This window comes from Periplaneta americana, chromosome 16 (assembly GCF_040183065.1).
Source record: "Periplaneta americana isolate PAMFEO1 chromosome 16, P.americana_PAMFEO1_priV1, whole genome shotgun sequence".
Classification (NCBI taxonomy): Eukaryota; Metazoa; Arthropoda; class Insecta; order Blattodea; family Blattidae; genus Periplaneta; species Periplaneta americana.
This window is the reverse complement of record NC_091132.1, coordinates 11,055,034-11,072,746: the sequence shown is the minus strand read 5'-3', so window position 1 is coordinate 11,072,746 and position 17,713 is coordinate 11,055,034. Positions and strand designations below refer to the sequence as shown.

At 33.5% G+C, this 17,713-nt stretch overlaps 1 protein-coding gene across 2 annotated transcripts in view; it reads right to left on the bottom strand.

Annotated features, from left to right (window-relative positions):
- LOC138691142 (protein suppressor 2 of zeste-like) overlaps positions 1 to 17,713 on the bottom strand; it is a 319,182-nt gene that overhangs the window by 172,508 nt on the left and 128,961 nt on the right. The window contains exon 2 of one of the 2 annotated variants that reach the window (XM_069812884.1): positions 1,566 to 1,677. The exons of the other annotated variant lie outside the window; for it this stretch is intronic. The gene's annotated coding sequence lies outside the window, so the exon portion shown is untranslated. The remainder of the gene's footprint in view (positions 1 to 1,565; positions 1,678 to 17,713) is intronic. 2 annotated transcript variants of the gene reach the window in all.

The following is a 17,713-nucleotide window of genomic DNA, read 5'->3' as shown; positions in this document are numbered from 1 at the left end:
AAAATGGACGTAACCTCTTAGATACGTACTTACCTACAAATGGCTTTTAAGGAAGCCGGAGGTTCTTTGCCGCTCTCACAAAAGCCTGTCAACGGTTCCTATTCTGAGCAAGATTAATTAATAGTCCCTACAGTATTTTTAATTAATGTTTCCATGTATTTTAAGTGAATAATTCTTAGTATTGATATTTTCGCAGGATTCAGTCAGCTGTAGCCCTAACTCCTTAATGGTTGACAATACGAGTATAATCAATATCGTATATATTTTTGGATTGGTGTTCGAAATATAATACCGTACATCAGCCAGCTTCGGCTCTAAGTAGCTAAGATTTCCTTTAATTTAATCTTACATTCTTCAAGAATAACATAGAGTACTGTATTAGCTATATGCTCGAAGATGTTTAACTATGAAGTTCTAGCCTACATCTGCCTTGTGAAAATTTTACTAGGCCTAAATGGACTTAAGGGGAGAGGATGATATTTTTGATGAAAAATGACTAAATTTTCAAAAAAATATATTCTTTAAAATACTTGTAATATGTGTGGATCGCCATTTTTAAACTTCCTGCATTATGGATTTTTAAATCACTCGCCCACTTTTACTGTTGTTTCCGGTAAATTAAATTTTCATTTTTTTTTCTTTAAAATACACTTTGATATGTGTGGAATGCATTGCATAACATTTTGTGGGTATTTGTGCCCTTATCGGATGTTGATACATCATTTTTAAACTTCCTGCGCTATGGATTTTTAAATCACACGCCCGCTTTTATCGGTTTCCAGTAACTTCATTTTTTTTTTTTTGCTACATTGCCAGACAAAAATGGATATAATTTCTGAGCTATTAAAGATACATGCATGAAATTTAGAACACACAATCTTTAGACTATTAGGAAACTTTTCTCTGTAACAGAATTTTGTTAATTGATTTCATTTTAAAAATAGCTCCGTTTGTTTGCAAGAAAGGAAATCATAAAATTGTTACTAAATTTTAATTGTTTATTTTACAAACGTAGGGACTAATATCAAAATTCTGTTACAGACAGTTTGTAGAACATACTTTTGCAAATACATTGCAAAAACTGTTTGAATCTATCTTAAAAACGGTTTAGATATATCGGTTTTAGTACAATCCTGCATTGGGTATATTTTTTTTTCAAATTTGGGCCCCTAAATAATTTTTTAAAAATATTTTTATTTGGTTGAGTTGCCACAGCTATGAGCTCTCTACGCACAAAAAAATTAATAATTTACACCAAATAGGAAAAAAGTTAAAAAAAAACTATCCTCTTCCTTTAACTCGTTTTTCCCATATACGGTAATCTTCAAATACTATTTCAGATGTTATAAATTAATATCATTTTTGAAAAGTGCTTTTTTCTTCAGATCTCCATAAAATTAAATGAAGTTTTAATGTCTTTAGGCCTACATGAACTCTCTGCTTGTTTTTAGGTCCTCTCTCCATTCCTCACAAGCAACTCACATATTAGTTAACACGCTGTATTATATAAATATGTATTGTTACACAGTACGCCTATATAACTAACATAAAGACGGCTGGCTTACCTTTAACAGCCCAGACTAAACACAGGATGAGCCACACCGCCTGCCTGCCAGTTTTGGTTTTATGCCATTCCCGCCTCCAGATAGCAGACTACTGCATGTAACAGTTCCAATCCTTGATAGAAAAGAAAGAAATAATTTCGTTAGCGACTGGACATTAATACAGCTGTAATATTTAGAACAGCGGTCGACAAACGTGACGTCATAAGAAATACAGCCCGCAAAAAACAGCAACGGTGAAGATGGAAGGGGGGAAGTATAGGAGGAGAAGTCGCACAACACGTCTTCACCATTGCAAGTTTTGCGTGCGTAGAGACGGATAGTAAACATGCCCAAACTAAGCAAATGTCATGTCATTATAATTATACTGTGTTTGTTCATTTCTTTTCCATTTTTGTATGATTTTATTTTTTTTTGTGCGAGATCGTGCATATTTGCTTATTTTCCGCACAGAACCAATACGCGGTAAGTGTGAAATACCACATTCAGTATTCCCAACGTAACACACATAACAATTTCCCTCTTCTTACCGCTTAAGCACGACATTCATTTTACTGCTTTAGGCTTTTAACATATTATTTTTAGAGACGTTTAACATAGTAATAATTATAAATCGCAAACTTACCACTGCAATTTCACCTAAATTGCAATGTTAATTATTGCTTTTAAATATTTGCAAAAATTAAGTAAAGTCTACTACTCCACGAAACTTATTGCATTCCTGATACAAGTAGCATTAAGGAAACCTTGAAAAAATCAACAAGATTCCAGATGCGGATGTTATTACTGCAATATGTTATATAAATAATATTGTTGAAATATTAAAATGATAAATAAATCATTACATAACCTTACCGTTTGTTTTAAGTTCGCATTGATAGACTGGGGGAAAAAAAAGACAGACGTATATCACGGCCTGCTGGAGTATAGTAAACACAGAAAACATTTTAAAGCAACAATGTTGAAGAAAGATATTTTGGTGTTCCGAAGTTGCCGTCATTCAACAGAAACCAACATGGAGATTTCATTGCAACTAATTAGAAATTCGTCTTTCAGGTATGTAATAAACGATCTTCGCACAAAGTAATGTACGATACACGAGCGGTATGTTTGTTTTCATGTTCTCGGAAATTAAAAAAGCTCAACTACGTTTCGCTTTTTCAACCTTTTCCTCGACCATGAAAACGTCAACATACCGCTCTTGTAACGCATATTACTATTTTCTGATATTTTATACACAATTTTAACATTAAGATGGATGTGTAATTAGCTCATTAAAATTAGGAGTCAAACTGCATGTAGAAAATTTTAACTGAGCAACGAGATGTTCGTCTGTCATACGCGAAATTCTTTCTGATTTTACAACTGATCCTGTCGTGTTTACTTGAACACTGCATAACTTTGAATGAACAAGCTATGGGGAGGGAGATCATGTCTTACCTCTCCACCCTGCTTGTGTGCTAAGGAGTTGACTCGCGAGTCAAGGAATACCGATCACTGATTTAGAATATTACATAAAGCTTTATTTTACTAAAAATCAATGCAATAATAATGTGGCCTAATTGCAGTAAACGACAAAAGAGTTGCAAATGTTTTCATGTGTAACAGGTCTTATGGATGACGGTTCAAGAAAATCAAGTATATACACTACACGGCAGTATCATCGGTAACATGATGACAGAAGTGAATTGTTACAAAACGCATTAAATAATTATGTAATCAGAAGCAATTTTCTGCTTTCTACTTGCCGACGTGCCAAGTCAGATTATTTCATTTTATTATGGTGACAAATAAGAGAAACTTCGACAGTGTGTATAGTGCATTGTATTTTAGAACAGTTCAGCCACAATAAAATTATTAATTTTGAATTAGTTTTTTTAACGATGCCTAACGAAGAATGTGCCAGAATTGTACTGCTTAAGCAGTAGTTGAAGAATTAAAGGGAGATTAACTACCCTATATCACCAATGTTCTATTAATGATCCATTATCTCAGGAATTAGTCACAATATGTTACTGAAATTTTTAAAGGATAAATATACAATATTTCTAAGAAAACTGACGCTGATCAAGAAATATAAGTTGTAAAAAAATATCTGAATCTTCAAAACAATGTTGACTTTATTTTGTTTTTTTTATGCGAATTCCCCATTTTCTCACCAACTGTAGACTAAATGATAGAAGGATGAAAATTTTAAACACATATCGATAACAATACATTAATGAATCTGATGGACATTAAGTGACGTATGTCTATTAATTTGACAAACAAATATTTCACATACAAGAAACAAAACGAAATCAATATTACAAAACAAAATCCATTTTTACAATTTGTATTTCTTGATAAATGTACGTCAGTTTGCTTAGAAATTTTGTCTTTATCCTGTAAAAATTTCAGTACGATATCTTCGTTAGTTGCTGAGATACTGAGTCATTAAATAAGCAAATTTAACATTGGCGGTATAGGGCAGTTGATCTTCCCCTAATAACTGAAGCTGTCTCAATATTCTCACATATAACAGAAAAACCGCCAATAATAGTAAATTGCTTAACATAAAGTACTTTTTTTGTCTATCTTAACAGTGCATATTTTGTTATTTTAGTTCATATATCCTGGTTTTTGAGTGCATACATATTTTGCCGTTTTGTAGTGCATATGAAGCGGCCCCTAGTAATGAAATATGAACACTCAAACATCACGTGCCTCCATAAAAAAATTACTGTAAAATACTCAAAGAGTTCAGTTATTCAGAGCAATAGCACCTACTATTCCTCTTTCACCTGTGTCAGTGTTAACCGGATGGGGAACGGGGTTTGATGCGGCCTATGGTTAGCATCTGAGAACTTAAAGCAGTCAAAGAGGCGGTTAAATCGTTAGACTCGACTTGAGTTATGTTCCCTCTGTTGAGAATAGGCTACTGACAAGCAGTATGAAGCGAAGTCTAATCTGAGTTTTGTTCCTAACAGAGTAGGAGAAAAGCTAAAGGAAAAAGTACATTATTTTGTGCGAGATCGTGCGTATTTGCTTGTTTTCCGCACAGAACCAATACGCGGTAAGTGTGAAATACCACATTCAGTATTCCCAACGTAACACACATAACAATTTCCCTCTTCTTACCGCTTAAGCGCGACATTCATTTTACTGCTTTAGGCTTTTAACATATTATTTTTAGAGACGTTTAACATAGTAATAATTATAAATTGGAAACTTACCACTGCAATTTCACCTAAATTGCACTGTTAATTATTGTTTTTAAATATTTGCAAAAATTAAGTAAAGTCTACTACTCCACGAAACTTATTGCATTCCTGATACAAATAACATTAAGGAAGCCGTGAAAAAATCAACAAGATTCCAGATGCCGATGTTATTACTGCAATATGTTATATAAATAATATTGTTAAAATATTAAAATGAAAAATAAATCATAACATAACCTTACCGTTTGTTTTAAGTTCGCATTTATAGACTGGGGGGCAAAAAAAGACAGACGTATATCACGGCCTGCTGGGGTATAGTAAACACAGAAAACATTTTATAGCAACAATGTTGAAGAAAGATATTTTGGTGTTCCGAAGTTGGCGTCATTAAACAGAAACCAACATGGAGATTTCATTGCAACTAATTAGAAATTCGTCTTTCAGGTATGTAATAAACGACCTTCGCACAAAATAATGTACGATACACGAGCGGTATGTTTGTTTTCATGTTCTCGGAAATTAAAAAAGCTCAACTACGTTTCGCTTTTTCAATCTTTTCCTCGACCATGAAAACGTCAACATACCGCTCTTGTAACGTATATTACTATTAAAGAATCCTGAATGTCAACAGATGTGCGATTCTCGAAGAAAAATCCTTCATCGCACCCAAAGTCATTGGTTGTGAACTGGAACTCTCCGCTGATTTTATGCAAAGGAAACGCCTCTGCTTCAATATTTATGGAATAGCCTAATAAGTTCATACTCATTGGCATTCGTACTGTTACAGGAAACATAATTTCTCCACATTTATTAGTGAATAATTATTGGCACTTTTTAAGAGCATATTTCCACGTATATTTAGTAGTTTTTTTTTTAGGAAATGAACTTTCGGGCCCTAATCATAATCATAATCATAATCATCATCATCATCATCATCAGCATCATCAGCAGCAGCAGCACCAATGGCCATGGTTTCTTCTCCAACTTTCTCTATATTTTGCTAAGGACCCCAATTCAATTTATCCATGAGTTTTGTGTTTAATGAATCCATCTTCTAATTTGAGTTTTAACATTTCTTTCGCTTTTCTACCCTCAGTTGGTGCAGTTGAAATTCTCTTGATCTGTAAACGATCATGTGACCTTTTTACATATTATATGTGGTCCACGTTAATCGTTGTACTTTTATATAAACCTAAATTACAATAATCGCCTCTTTGCAGCTATAGTTCGTAGAGCTGCTTGTATCTAATTCCTCCTCTAATTGAATACACAGTTCATACTGTTTTCTTTGAGGTATAGAACATAGCGATTTAGCTATGTATAAAAACAATGAAGAAATAACTTCATTGGGCCATGTTTAGAAATCAACACACTTTGACAATTTGTAAAACAGGAGAATATAATTCATAGTTACTGAGTCAAAATCTGATATTCTCTTGTTTTACTAATTGTCAATGATATCATTAAAAGATCTCTGACTTCTTGTGGCATCCCGTCTCTTTTGGAACTACCAGGTATTAGTCGCGCGGATGGTAAACGGCCCGATGGTCTCACCTTAATTCCATGGTCTAGAACTCTAGAGGAAAATCTTCAATTTGGGACTCCACTTGCGTTAACACTCTAGCTCCATCTCACTTGCCGAATACCTCCAGACGCGCAGCATCTGCTGCTGAATTGGCCGTGAAGAAGAAAGTCAATAAATATGCTCATCTTTCAGACAATTATATCTTTGTCCCCTTTGCTGTGGAGACCTTCGGTCCTTGGAGTCATGACGCTAAAGTTTTGGTATCTCAAATGGCCAAATTCTGATCTCCATTACCGGTGATCGTCGTTGCACTATTTATTTGCGTCAACGTTTAAGTATTGCAATTCAACGCAGATGCAATGAGCGTTTTGGGTACTCTTCCCGAGAACAGCCCTTTGGATGAACTCTTTCTCTTGTAAAATTTATTTAGTATAACGTAGATAGATATTTTTAGAAGTAATTAATTTTTTCATTACAAAATAATATTTTATACAAAAAAAAAAATTACATTAGGCCTATATTATATCATACACATTGTCAAAGCCTGCTAATCTCTAACCATGATCCACTGATTAAGTTATTTATTCATTGTTTTTATGCATAGAACTCTCATGGAAATGTTAAATCCCTATGTCTATACGCAGGAAAACATACGGTAAGTTATATTCCATTCATTTTGTATAAGATACATATATGTTATATCTCTTCGCCGCATTTTGCATTAGTAGGCCTACATAATTTGATAAGATAGATCCTACTAACGCTAGAAAATTAAATTGATACCTACAGAACTATACGAGAAGCAAGATGAAGAAACTATAGAAGGCCTGTGCACGAAAGGAACCGCTCCCGACGAAGCTGATACTCAGGAGTTGCAGACCATATAAAGCACATGTAATGACATAAAATGAGTCCTTATAATATGATCAGCAGTTTTATGATCGCAATAAATGCACTGCTGTGATCACCAGGGGCGGCTTATAAAGACCTTCAACAGTATAGCAGTACAACAAAATTGGAATGTTTCGCACACGGCATCCATCGTCTTGCGTTGCTCTTGTTGCTTGTCTGTGCTTTGTGCCATAACCGAAATCACTAATATGATTTTTTTTCTTCAATCTGTCTTAATATGACTATATAAGATATATATATATATATACATATATATGTTAAGGTTGTTAAGGAATAATGTACCTAACAAGGTATTGTTTACAATATTTCATAGCCATATACAAAGTCATTTAAATTATGGTATTATTCTTTGGGGTCACCATACTTCTGCTCAAGCTCTTTTCATATTACAAAAGAAAGCTTTAAGATTAATTTATGGAGTACCAAATACGACTCACTGTAAACCTCTTTTTATAAGGTCACAAATCTTGACATTGCCGTCTATGTATGTATTGGCCTGTCTTCTTTACATTCGGAATAACATTAATAATTACATAGGATGTACTTCTGTTCATAAATATACTTACTTACTTACTTACTGGCTTTTAAGGAACTCTGAGGTTCATTGCCGCCCTCACATAAGCCCGCCATTGGTCCCTATCCTGAGCAAGAGTAATCCAGTCTCTACCATCATATCCTACCTCCCTCAAATCCATTTTAATATTATCTTCCCACCTCCCTCAAATCCATTTTAATATTATCTTCCCATTTACGTCTCGGCCTCCCCAAAGGTCTTTTTCCCTCCGGCCTCCCAACTAACACTCTATATGCATTTCTGGATTCGCCCATACGTGCTACATGTCCTGCCCATCTCAAACGTCTGGATTTTATGTTCCTAATTATGTCAGGTGAAGTATACAATGCGTGCAGCTCTGCGTTGTGTAACTTTCTCCATTCTCCTGTAACTTCATCCCTCTTAGCCCCAAATATTTTCCTAAGAACCTTATTCTCAAACACCCTTAATCTCTGTTCCTCTCTCAGAGTGAGAGTCCAAGTTTCACAACCATACAGAACAACCGGTAATATAACTGTTTTATAAATTCTAACTTTCAGACTTTTTACAAGAAATAATACAAATTTATATATTGACAAATGTAAATGCAGTATTACTCAAAATAGTTTTCTATTCTTTGCTTTTAAATTATTTAATAGTCTACCTGTTGATATAAGGAATCTTCCATTCCGAGTTTTTAGGAAACGAATTAGGACTAAGTTATATTATTGGCAAATCCATTGTATAATGTCGATGAGTTTTTTAATATTCATGTATCTTAATTTGTATCCATTGTATGATATCATGTATTTTAAATTGTATATGACGATGCCATACATGTTCCACATTTTTTGCAAAATAAAGTATCTATCTATCTAATGGATTATTCCACAGGTCTGCTATTATAGAGTTGATAGTATCTATGGTCACAGAATAAGTTTCTGGAAACTGATATGCATAGCAACTAATTATTTCTGCTTTCGGCGTTATTGCATCTAAGGATATCTCCCCTTAAATCTTAAGCACTTGTCCATTCTACGGAGCCAGTCAACAAAGCACTGCACCCACTTTTATAGAGGCATTTAAGACACCAGCTTCTTGAAGGCCTCGATCGCAGCTCCAGCGCAATTTCTCCTTGATAGGAACAAGAAGAAGTCGCATGGTACCAGCTCAGGACTGTAGGGTGATTGAACCATTAATTTCACACCTGAAGTGACCAAATGTCCGCTGTCTGTTCTGCACTTTAGGGCGATGCATTGCTATGGTAGAGGATGATACGGTCGTTCTGTACACATTTTTTTCAAGACTGTCGGTAAACATAGGGTAGTACACCACTCGGTATTAGCCTAACCGTAAGACGACCCTCCTATGAATCAGAGATAACAGGACCACAGTGACGAAACAATAATAATAATAATAATAATAATAATAATAATAATAATAATAATAATAATAATAATAATAATAATAATAATAATTAATAATAAATAATAATAGTAATGAGTAATAATAATAAACAATAATAATAATAAATAATAATAATAAATAATAATAAATAATAATAATAATTAATAATAATAAACAACAATAATAATAATAATTAATAATAATTAATAATAATAAACAACAATAATAATAAATAATAATAATTAATAATAATAATTTATTTATTTATTTATTTATTTAATCTGGCAGAGCTAAGGCCAGTAGGCCTTCTCTTCCGCCCAGCCAGAATCTAATTATAATTGAATACAATTGCTTACATAGTTAGTACCTTAATATCTAGACCATAAAACAACATGAAAGTAAATAATGAAAGTTGGATAAGTAATGTTAGTGTGACAATAATAAACATTGGTAAGAAATAGTTATAATAATAATAATAATAATAATAATAATAATAATAATAATAATAATAATAATAATAGTAATAATAATAATAATGAGATAATTTAGATATTTATCTGTGATATATATATATACAACCATTAAACATTGAGAAACCTGAAACAGCTATTATTGTTAACAAGAATTGTTAGAAAAATATTTCGTGAGTCTATTCTTAAATTGGTTTGATGTCTGACAGTCCCTGACATTACTCGGTAGGGAATTCCAAAGTCGAGGAACAGCCACAGTGAAAGAAGATGGATATGAGGATGTTCGGTGGGAGGGAATGGATAATATTGAGGAGTGTTGTGATCGTGTGTCTAGGTTATGATGGGTGGATAAATTTTGAAAACGAGACGCAAGATAGACAGGAGTGGAGAAATGCAGTATGTGAAAGAGAAGGGAAAGACAGTGGATTTTCCTACGATCTTCTAGACGGAGCCAGGACAACATTTCGAGGGATGGTGTTACGTGATCAGCCCGGCGAATATTGCAGACGAAACGGACGCACATATTATGAACACGTTGTAGTCTCTGCGCCGAAGTAACGCTTAGGTCAGTAAGCAGAATATCACAGTAATCGAAGTGGGGCATCACAATGAGGCAAGCCATCTTCTTGCCAATGCGTCGGTCTCTTTTGACTTTCGTTGGCTTATCTTCCATTGTACCGACTGCCGTTTATTTTCTGGTTAACAACAGTAAATCCATGTTTTATCACTTATCTATATCAAAAAGAGAATCTGTTCGGCCTTGATTGAATTTTTTAAGCATTCACCGAGCACACAGCTTCCTCAGAGCAAGATGATTACAAAGGTTTTCTGTATTGCACTCGTACCTATCGGCGAAGATGCCCGAATCTCGTAGGCGATTCGATTATCTTCTTTAATCATTTGACGCATAGCGTCGATATTTTTTGTCACTGCCCTATAACAAGTCGATCCTCCTAGAAATCCACCAGTCCACACCTGTGGAGTAACGGTTAGTGCGTCTGGCCGCGAAACCAGGTGGCCCGGGTTCGATTCCCGGTTGGGGCAAGTTACCTGGTTGAGGTTTTTTCCGGGGTTTTCCCTCAACCCAATATGAGCAAATGCTGGGTAACTTTCGGTGTTGGACTCCGGACTCATTTCACCGGCATTATCACCTTCATCTCATTCAGACGCTAAATAACCTAAGATGTTGATAAAGCGTAGTAAAATAACCTACTAAAATAAAAAAAAATGAAAATAGAAATCCACCAAATTGACAACTTATTTCACGAAATACCGACAGAAATAATGACATATTTAGGCTAACACCGAAATAATCCATTTTATTTGAACAAAAAATACGATCTCTACTTATGCCCCAGTGTTATGTTTCAGTACGTACAAATCAGCGAGCGATTTACAAGATGCACTGTCTAGTCCTTGTGACTAAGTTCTCTAGACTACTGTCACATTTCGGAGTCTTGTGAACCAAATTAAAAAATCTTCCAATCGGACACCACATCTGTTTAATTATACTGGATGTCATTCTTGACTTTTAGCACATATAAATCCTGACTCTATAAGGACAATCATGGGTCTCAAAGTCTCATATTTCTGTGACTCAAGCAATGACACTACTAGATTACTCCTCCTCTCTGATTGCCTTACTGCAGCAAATATTTCACATAAATTACAAATATTCAATCATCATAATTAATTTTGGAATCTAGTTGGGAAATAAGCCTACTAAAAATAACGACAAATAAAATATTGTTGAATGAAACTGAAAAACTTAGCATAATGCTCAAAATTCCTTATTTAACATAATTTTTCCGCTTTTCCCTCAAGGTATCAGTTTTTCCCTGGACTATGGAACATTTTCCTCCATCTGACATCACTGGAGAAACCCACCAATTTATTAATTGGAATGCAAGCGGAGTAATCTGTCGACTGTGTGTGCCTAGGTCTGTAACACATGCTTGGACAGTGCCGTACCAGTAATTGATTTGCAATATGTTTGCATACCGTGCGCCTGAAAAGGTCAAAGGGAATTTCACCTTGCAATCCGGGAACAATTGTAGCCTAACCATCTTGTAGGCCTATGCACGTGAGAAGTATAAAGATTTTTCCTCGCTCACTTAAGTTAGTAAGTTCTGTAAAATAGAGGCCAATTACACAAAATCGGGAATTTAAACATTTCAAACTGCAATGTTGAACAGTTTAATATTATTTTATTTTGCAGATTATACATTGATTTCACACCTTTCTGCGCTTACTTTGCTATAAATAATTCACCTTCGTTCTCCAGTTGTTTCTGTCCTTCCAGTTTTTCTGTAGACCCTGTTAATCCTATTATTCTCATAGGTCCGTTGTGTCTTTGTTTCCAAGTTTAGATGGATACCAGGTCATAACTTTTCCTTTGTTATCCTATTCTCTTCTAATCTGTGATGCCCATAAGTTTATTAAACCGGACGTTATCAAACTTTCAAAGTAAATTAGAAAGAGATGTTTTATTACATGATTTCGAGTTTTAATAAGCTGCTACTCGTAGATATGGTGCTTTGTTCTGCAATATTCATAATTATTTCTGTTGTATATTATTAACTCTTTTGTTATCTCTAATCTGCTAGTATATAAATGTAATAATTCTGATTAAACTGTCATTACTTCGTTTGTAAATTATGGCAATGTTAAATTCTGTCTTTACTGTTGTAGACTAATTTAAATAAATAAATAAACAAATAATTTAAATAAATATATAAACAGATAAATATTTAAATAAATAAATATATACATGAATAAATAAATGAATTAATACACAATTAAATAGATAAATAAATAGTTAAATGAGTAAATAAATACATAGGGCCTACATAAGTTAAATAAATAAACATACGCCTAAATCAATAAATGAGTGAGTGAGTAAACAGATACATAGATAAATAAATAGATAAATATATAGACAAATAAATACATAAATGAATAAATAAATAGATAAATAAATAAATAGATAAATAAATATATAAACAGATAGATAAATAAATAAATACATAAATAAATAGATCTGTTTTCTTTTAATGACATCCATTATTAATTTTTCGTTTTCATTATGCCGATTATTTAAGGACGCTGTATCAATTACTATATTACTTAGCGTCGATGGAATTGATGATAGCGCGATGAGACCGAAGATTCACCATGAGGTTACCTGACATTCCCCTTACAGCTGGGACAACTCTGAGAAAAACAACCATGTAAACAGACAGCGAGAATCGAATCCACTCCCGAGCACAGCTCCGGATTAGCAGCCAAACGCGCTACTGTTGAATTACGCCGGTGGCTCATTATTTAGGTTGTATTCTTAATTTTTGTCCTTTTTGTAGGCGTAAATTCTAGTTCAACGTCGCCAAACACTCATTTCTACTTAATTTAATTTTGTAACATTTTCGTTTTTAAATGGTATGATTCTCCTGCAAATGTAATCTAATAAACTGTACTTTTAATTTGTCTTTGTTTTGTAAGTTATTACCCCGTCCCTGAAAACAATTTTTAATTTTACTTAAGTTTATGTCGTTCTTGTAAACGTGTGTGACGTCGTGTCGGAGCTACTTGGAATGTGTTGGTCTATTTGTTCTAACAAAGACCTAACTTAATTTGGGCATAATTATAGACCATATATATTTTTTATCTTACCCTGTGTTCAATTCTGAATGGGAGCTTCCGGCACTTGTTTTTACATTCACGACGTCATAGGCCATAAGACAGATTTTAGCTTACTGCTTTAATAATTTGTGGTACTGCCAGAAATACGATCACGCAGTGATCAGCATCATAATGATAATGCAGTTCTAACTAAAACTTCCGTACGGAAGTAATTTTCAAAAATAAATTTCTAATGCTCTGTTGTAACATTCATTTCGCCCATAAGAGATGTGTTTTAAAAATTAAATAAAGTTTGGTTGTAATAGCCTAATAACAGGGATGACTTTTTTTTTCTTATTTTTAACACTTATACGGCTGCATTATTTTGTTGACAATACTCAAACTACAAATAAATTCTACAATTTGTGGCTAAAATTATAAATCAATACGGTTTAGTTTTTCATTTTCATTACACAGTTAACAATTCCTGAACAGGATATTATAATTATTTTTCCTTCAAGTTATATGCGTCAATTTGATCAAATTTTAGCCTTAAACTGCCATAAATGTTGTTTACTACAAAATATGATAAAAACATTTACCGTCATAGATAAGACATTATCTGAGAAAAATACACCTAAATCTGTGCATAAAAAAAACAGAATTCAGCCCTTATAAAATATGTTTTCTATAAATAAACACGTGAAAAAACATTACTTACTATATGCATTAATTTATTCTTAAATTGCCTCATGTTGTGGTAAGGTGCATTTAATTATCGTCAGTAGGTCTACTAATAAAAAATAGGAAGGTTTACAATATTTCTAATTTACAAGCGAAGAATATAAAGACAGAAATAGTAAATCTAACGTAGTCCAATTCTAAAGCGCTTAAGTGTAATACTACCGTAGACCTGTACCTGTACTTTTATATTGGCCGTACCTCTCAGTAAAGTCCATGACGTTAATGCAGAGTTTTTCTGCCCCTGCAGTACCTAGTAGTAGGCTACACTGTTTCCCCATTCCTTTAGGAAAATGTAGGCCTATTTACTGTCTTCTGCTCTGCTTGATGTTATAGCCATTTCCCACGTTGAATATTTTTGTGACTCTTGTGGGCCTACAACTGACGAAAACAGTTCTTGTATTTTCTCATAAAATATTTCAAGGTTGTTAGTTTGTTTGTCTCATTTCCGGTAAATGTGATTTAAGAAAGGAGGTAAGTCTACACCTTTCGTTAGTATAATTTCACTATTTAAACATTCTCTTCCCCAGAATCTGTAGGTCTTTTGGAAATACAAATTGGTATGCTTAATCTATACTAATAATAAATCTGTAGCCGAAATTTTTCTGGTAATTTTCGATTTTACAAAAATAATTTGTCCTAACATATATTATTAACCACCCTGAAACCGAAAATCGCTTTTTTGAAATTTTTGTTTGTATGTCTGTCTGTATGTTTGTTACCTTTTCACGCGATAATGGCTGAACGGATTTCGATGAAAATTGGAATATAAATTAAGTTCGTTGTAACTTAGATTTTAGGCCATATGGCATTCAAAATACATTATTTAAAAGGGGGGTTATAAGGGGGCCTGAATTAAATAAATCGAAATATCTCGCTTATTATTGATTTTTGTGAAAAATGTTACATAACAAAAGTTTCTTTAAAAATAATTTCCGATAAGTTTTATTCCTTGAAAAATTTTGATAGGACTGATATTTAATGAGATAAATGAGTTTTAAAATTAAAATAACTGCCATCTAAGGCCGTGTGATGAATTAAAAAACAAATGACTTCGTCTATAAGGGGCCTTGGACAGCAACAATCGAAAGCTATGAAACATAGCCCACAGATAATGTTTCTGTGTTTGTATGAAGTAATATCGGAAGCCAAATTAACCGATTTGTATAATTAATTATTAATTCACCATTGGAAAGTGTAGTTTCTCTAGATGGGCATAATGCTATATTGTTATTACAGTAACTTCTGACTGAATCGAGGACAGGTAAGATTAAAATAGCTTCTTATGCACAGAAAACTTGATAGGCTATTCTGTATATTCGTTTCCTGTATTTCCTAAAATAATTTTTATGACCAAATGAGTGGTCTCTGGATCAAAATGATCGCATTTTAATTATGCAAATACAATTTAAAGTAAGTAACATAATAAACGATTTTCCTTCTATCAAACACGAATGTTCCCTGGATCAAATGTCCTATTTTAAATATGTAATTACTTTATATTTATTTCTAACGGGTGCAGCGGAGCGGACGGGTACGGCTAGTAGCCTATAAGCTCACACTAGTTGACATCACTAAGCAACCCAAATGTTTTTGAAAACCTAACAGTTATTTTGTGGAGCGTTTTGTTCAACCAGGCAGCGTTTACATGATGAACTACTCAAGCATTTGAATGTTATTGTAATTATTATTTTAAGCTATTTTAATACAACATAGAGCAACATCTCTAACATAGTAGTTCAATTTTTTGTTTTCAAATTGTAGTAGGGGCCTACTAAATTTAAAAAAAAATTATCAATAGATCTATATTTTTTAAAATAAATTATACATTCTACATAAAAGATTTTTGCCTCAGAAGCCTGGACACTGACAAAAAAGGATATAAATAAATTAAACATTTTTGAACGGAAGGTTTTAAGGTCGATCTTTGGGCCAGTCAATGTAGATAATGAATGGAGAGCCCGGTATAAATATGAATTATATGAACTATTCGGTGAACCCAATATAACATAATGTATAAAAATGGGACACCTGAGAGGGGCTGGTCACATAATGAGATTAGACTCAAGACCAGCCATCAGAGTCCTCCGATATGAACCAGGGGGAAGTAGACGAAGAGAAAGACCAAAGGTCAGATGGGAGGATGGCATCAGGGAGGACGCCAGAACTATTGCAGTTAAAAACTGGATGAGTGTTGCTAGAAATAGGGATGAATGGCGGAAACTGCTATGGACAACCAGGACCCATGATGGGTTGTCGAGCTAAGGATGATGATGATGACATAAAAGATTTTACTCCATGCTGTTGACTTGTGAGAATTATATAATTATAGGCCTACATGCACGCAAAGTTTCATTAAATTATTTTATTTTTTGAGTTTGCCTATCAATTATCATGTAAACGCTGCCTGGGTGAACAAAATAGTTTAAAAATTTGTATAATTAAAAAACAAGTTAAGTTTACAAAAAAAATCCTTAGTGATGTGCAGATAGGGTATATTAAGCCTGCCAATTTTTATTTTCAGAGAACCTATAGATTCTGAGGAAAAATGTTGAAATGTGATCGTCCATGGGAAAACGGACCTTATAACTAGACATCAGATTTTTAGGCACTAAAAATTGCAGTTTTAGGCGCCTAAAATAAGCTCAAAATTTGTAAAATTAGGCTCTATTTTAATGAAAATAGGCATTTTAGGCACATCAAGGTATCATACTTATTTCTTTCACTGAAATTTTTAGTTATACACTAAAATACGCACAAAAAAGTATGTTTAAACATTAAAAAAGAATACTATGTTATATTTATAAACAGAGCTGCACAAATTTAATATATTGAAACTAATGAAATAATGATTATTGATATCAAGATTACTCATTTTAAGTTATTGAAATTCAGTTCCATGCTCAGACTTTATTATAATTATCTGCACTGTACACCACCAGAATTTTTTCTAAATTCTCCACAGTTAACCTTTGCCTTTTGTCACTGAGAATCATTTTGAAAGCAGAAAAACTTCTTTCAACCGAAACTGATGTGAGAGGCGCAAATTTTAAACTAGGTACAATAGAAACATCAATACTTACTGGAACATTTACACTTTCCCCCGATATCACTCTTGATACTTTTTCCAACAGTGAAAATCCTACATTCTTATTTAATATGTTGTCCCACTTATTTTTAACTTTTTTCCCAGTTTCGCCCAAAGCAGAATGTATGTTCACTTGAGCTTCCTTTACTATTGCTATTTGGCTACAAAGAGATTGTTTTTCACGTTCTAATTGTTCAATGCTTGCAGGTATGAAAGAAAAGTTTGATGTTATGTAGGCAATATCGTTTTTCACTCGTGAGTCATTCAGACAATCTTTCACTGCTTTCACACGCGCTGCACTATCAGTTTCAGGTAATTTATCAATAACTGTGACCACTTCTTTAAAATACTTAGAATAATACACCACTGACTGAATCCAGGTTCCCCATCGTGTAACAACCGGCTGAGGTGGGAGTGGGATATCTGGAAAAATTGTCTCTGAATATTGAAATCCTGGATGGGGCTTTACAAAAACATTTTTTTGTGTTAGAAATAAACGAATTGACAAGAGGAAATTCATTCCGGATTGTTTCAGAAACCCTGTGAAGGCCATGTGCTAGACAGGTTACATGCGTGAGGTTAGGATAAAATGTTTTAAGAAGTGGAGCTGCAGCAACCATGTATGAGGCAGCATCAGTACAAAACAACAGAACTT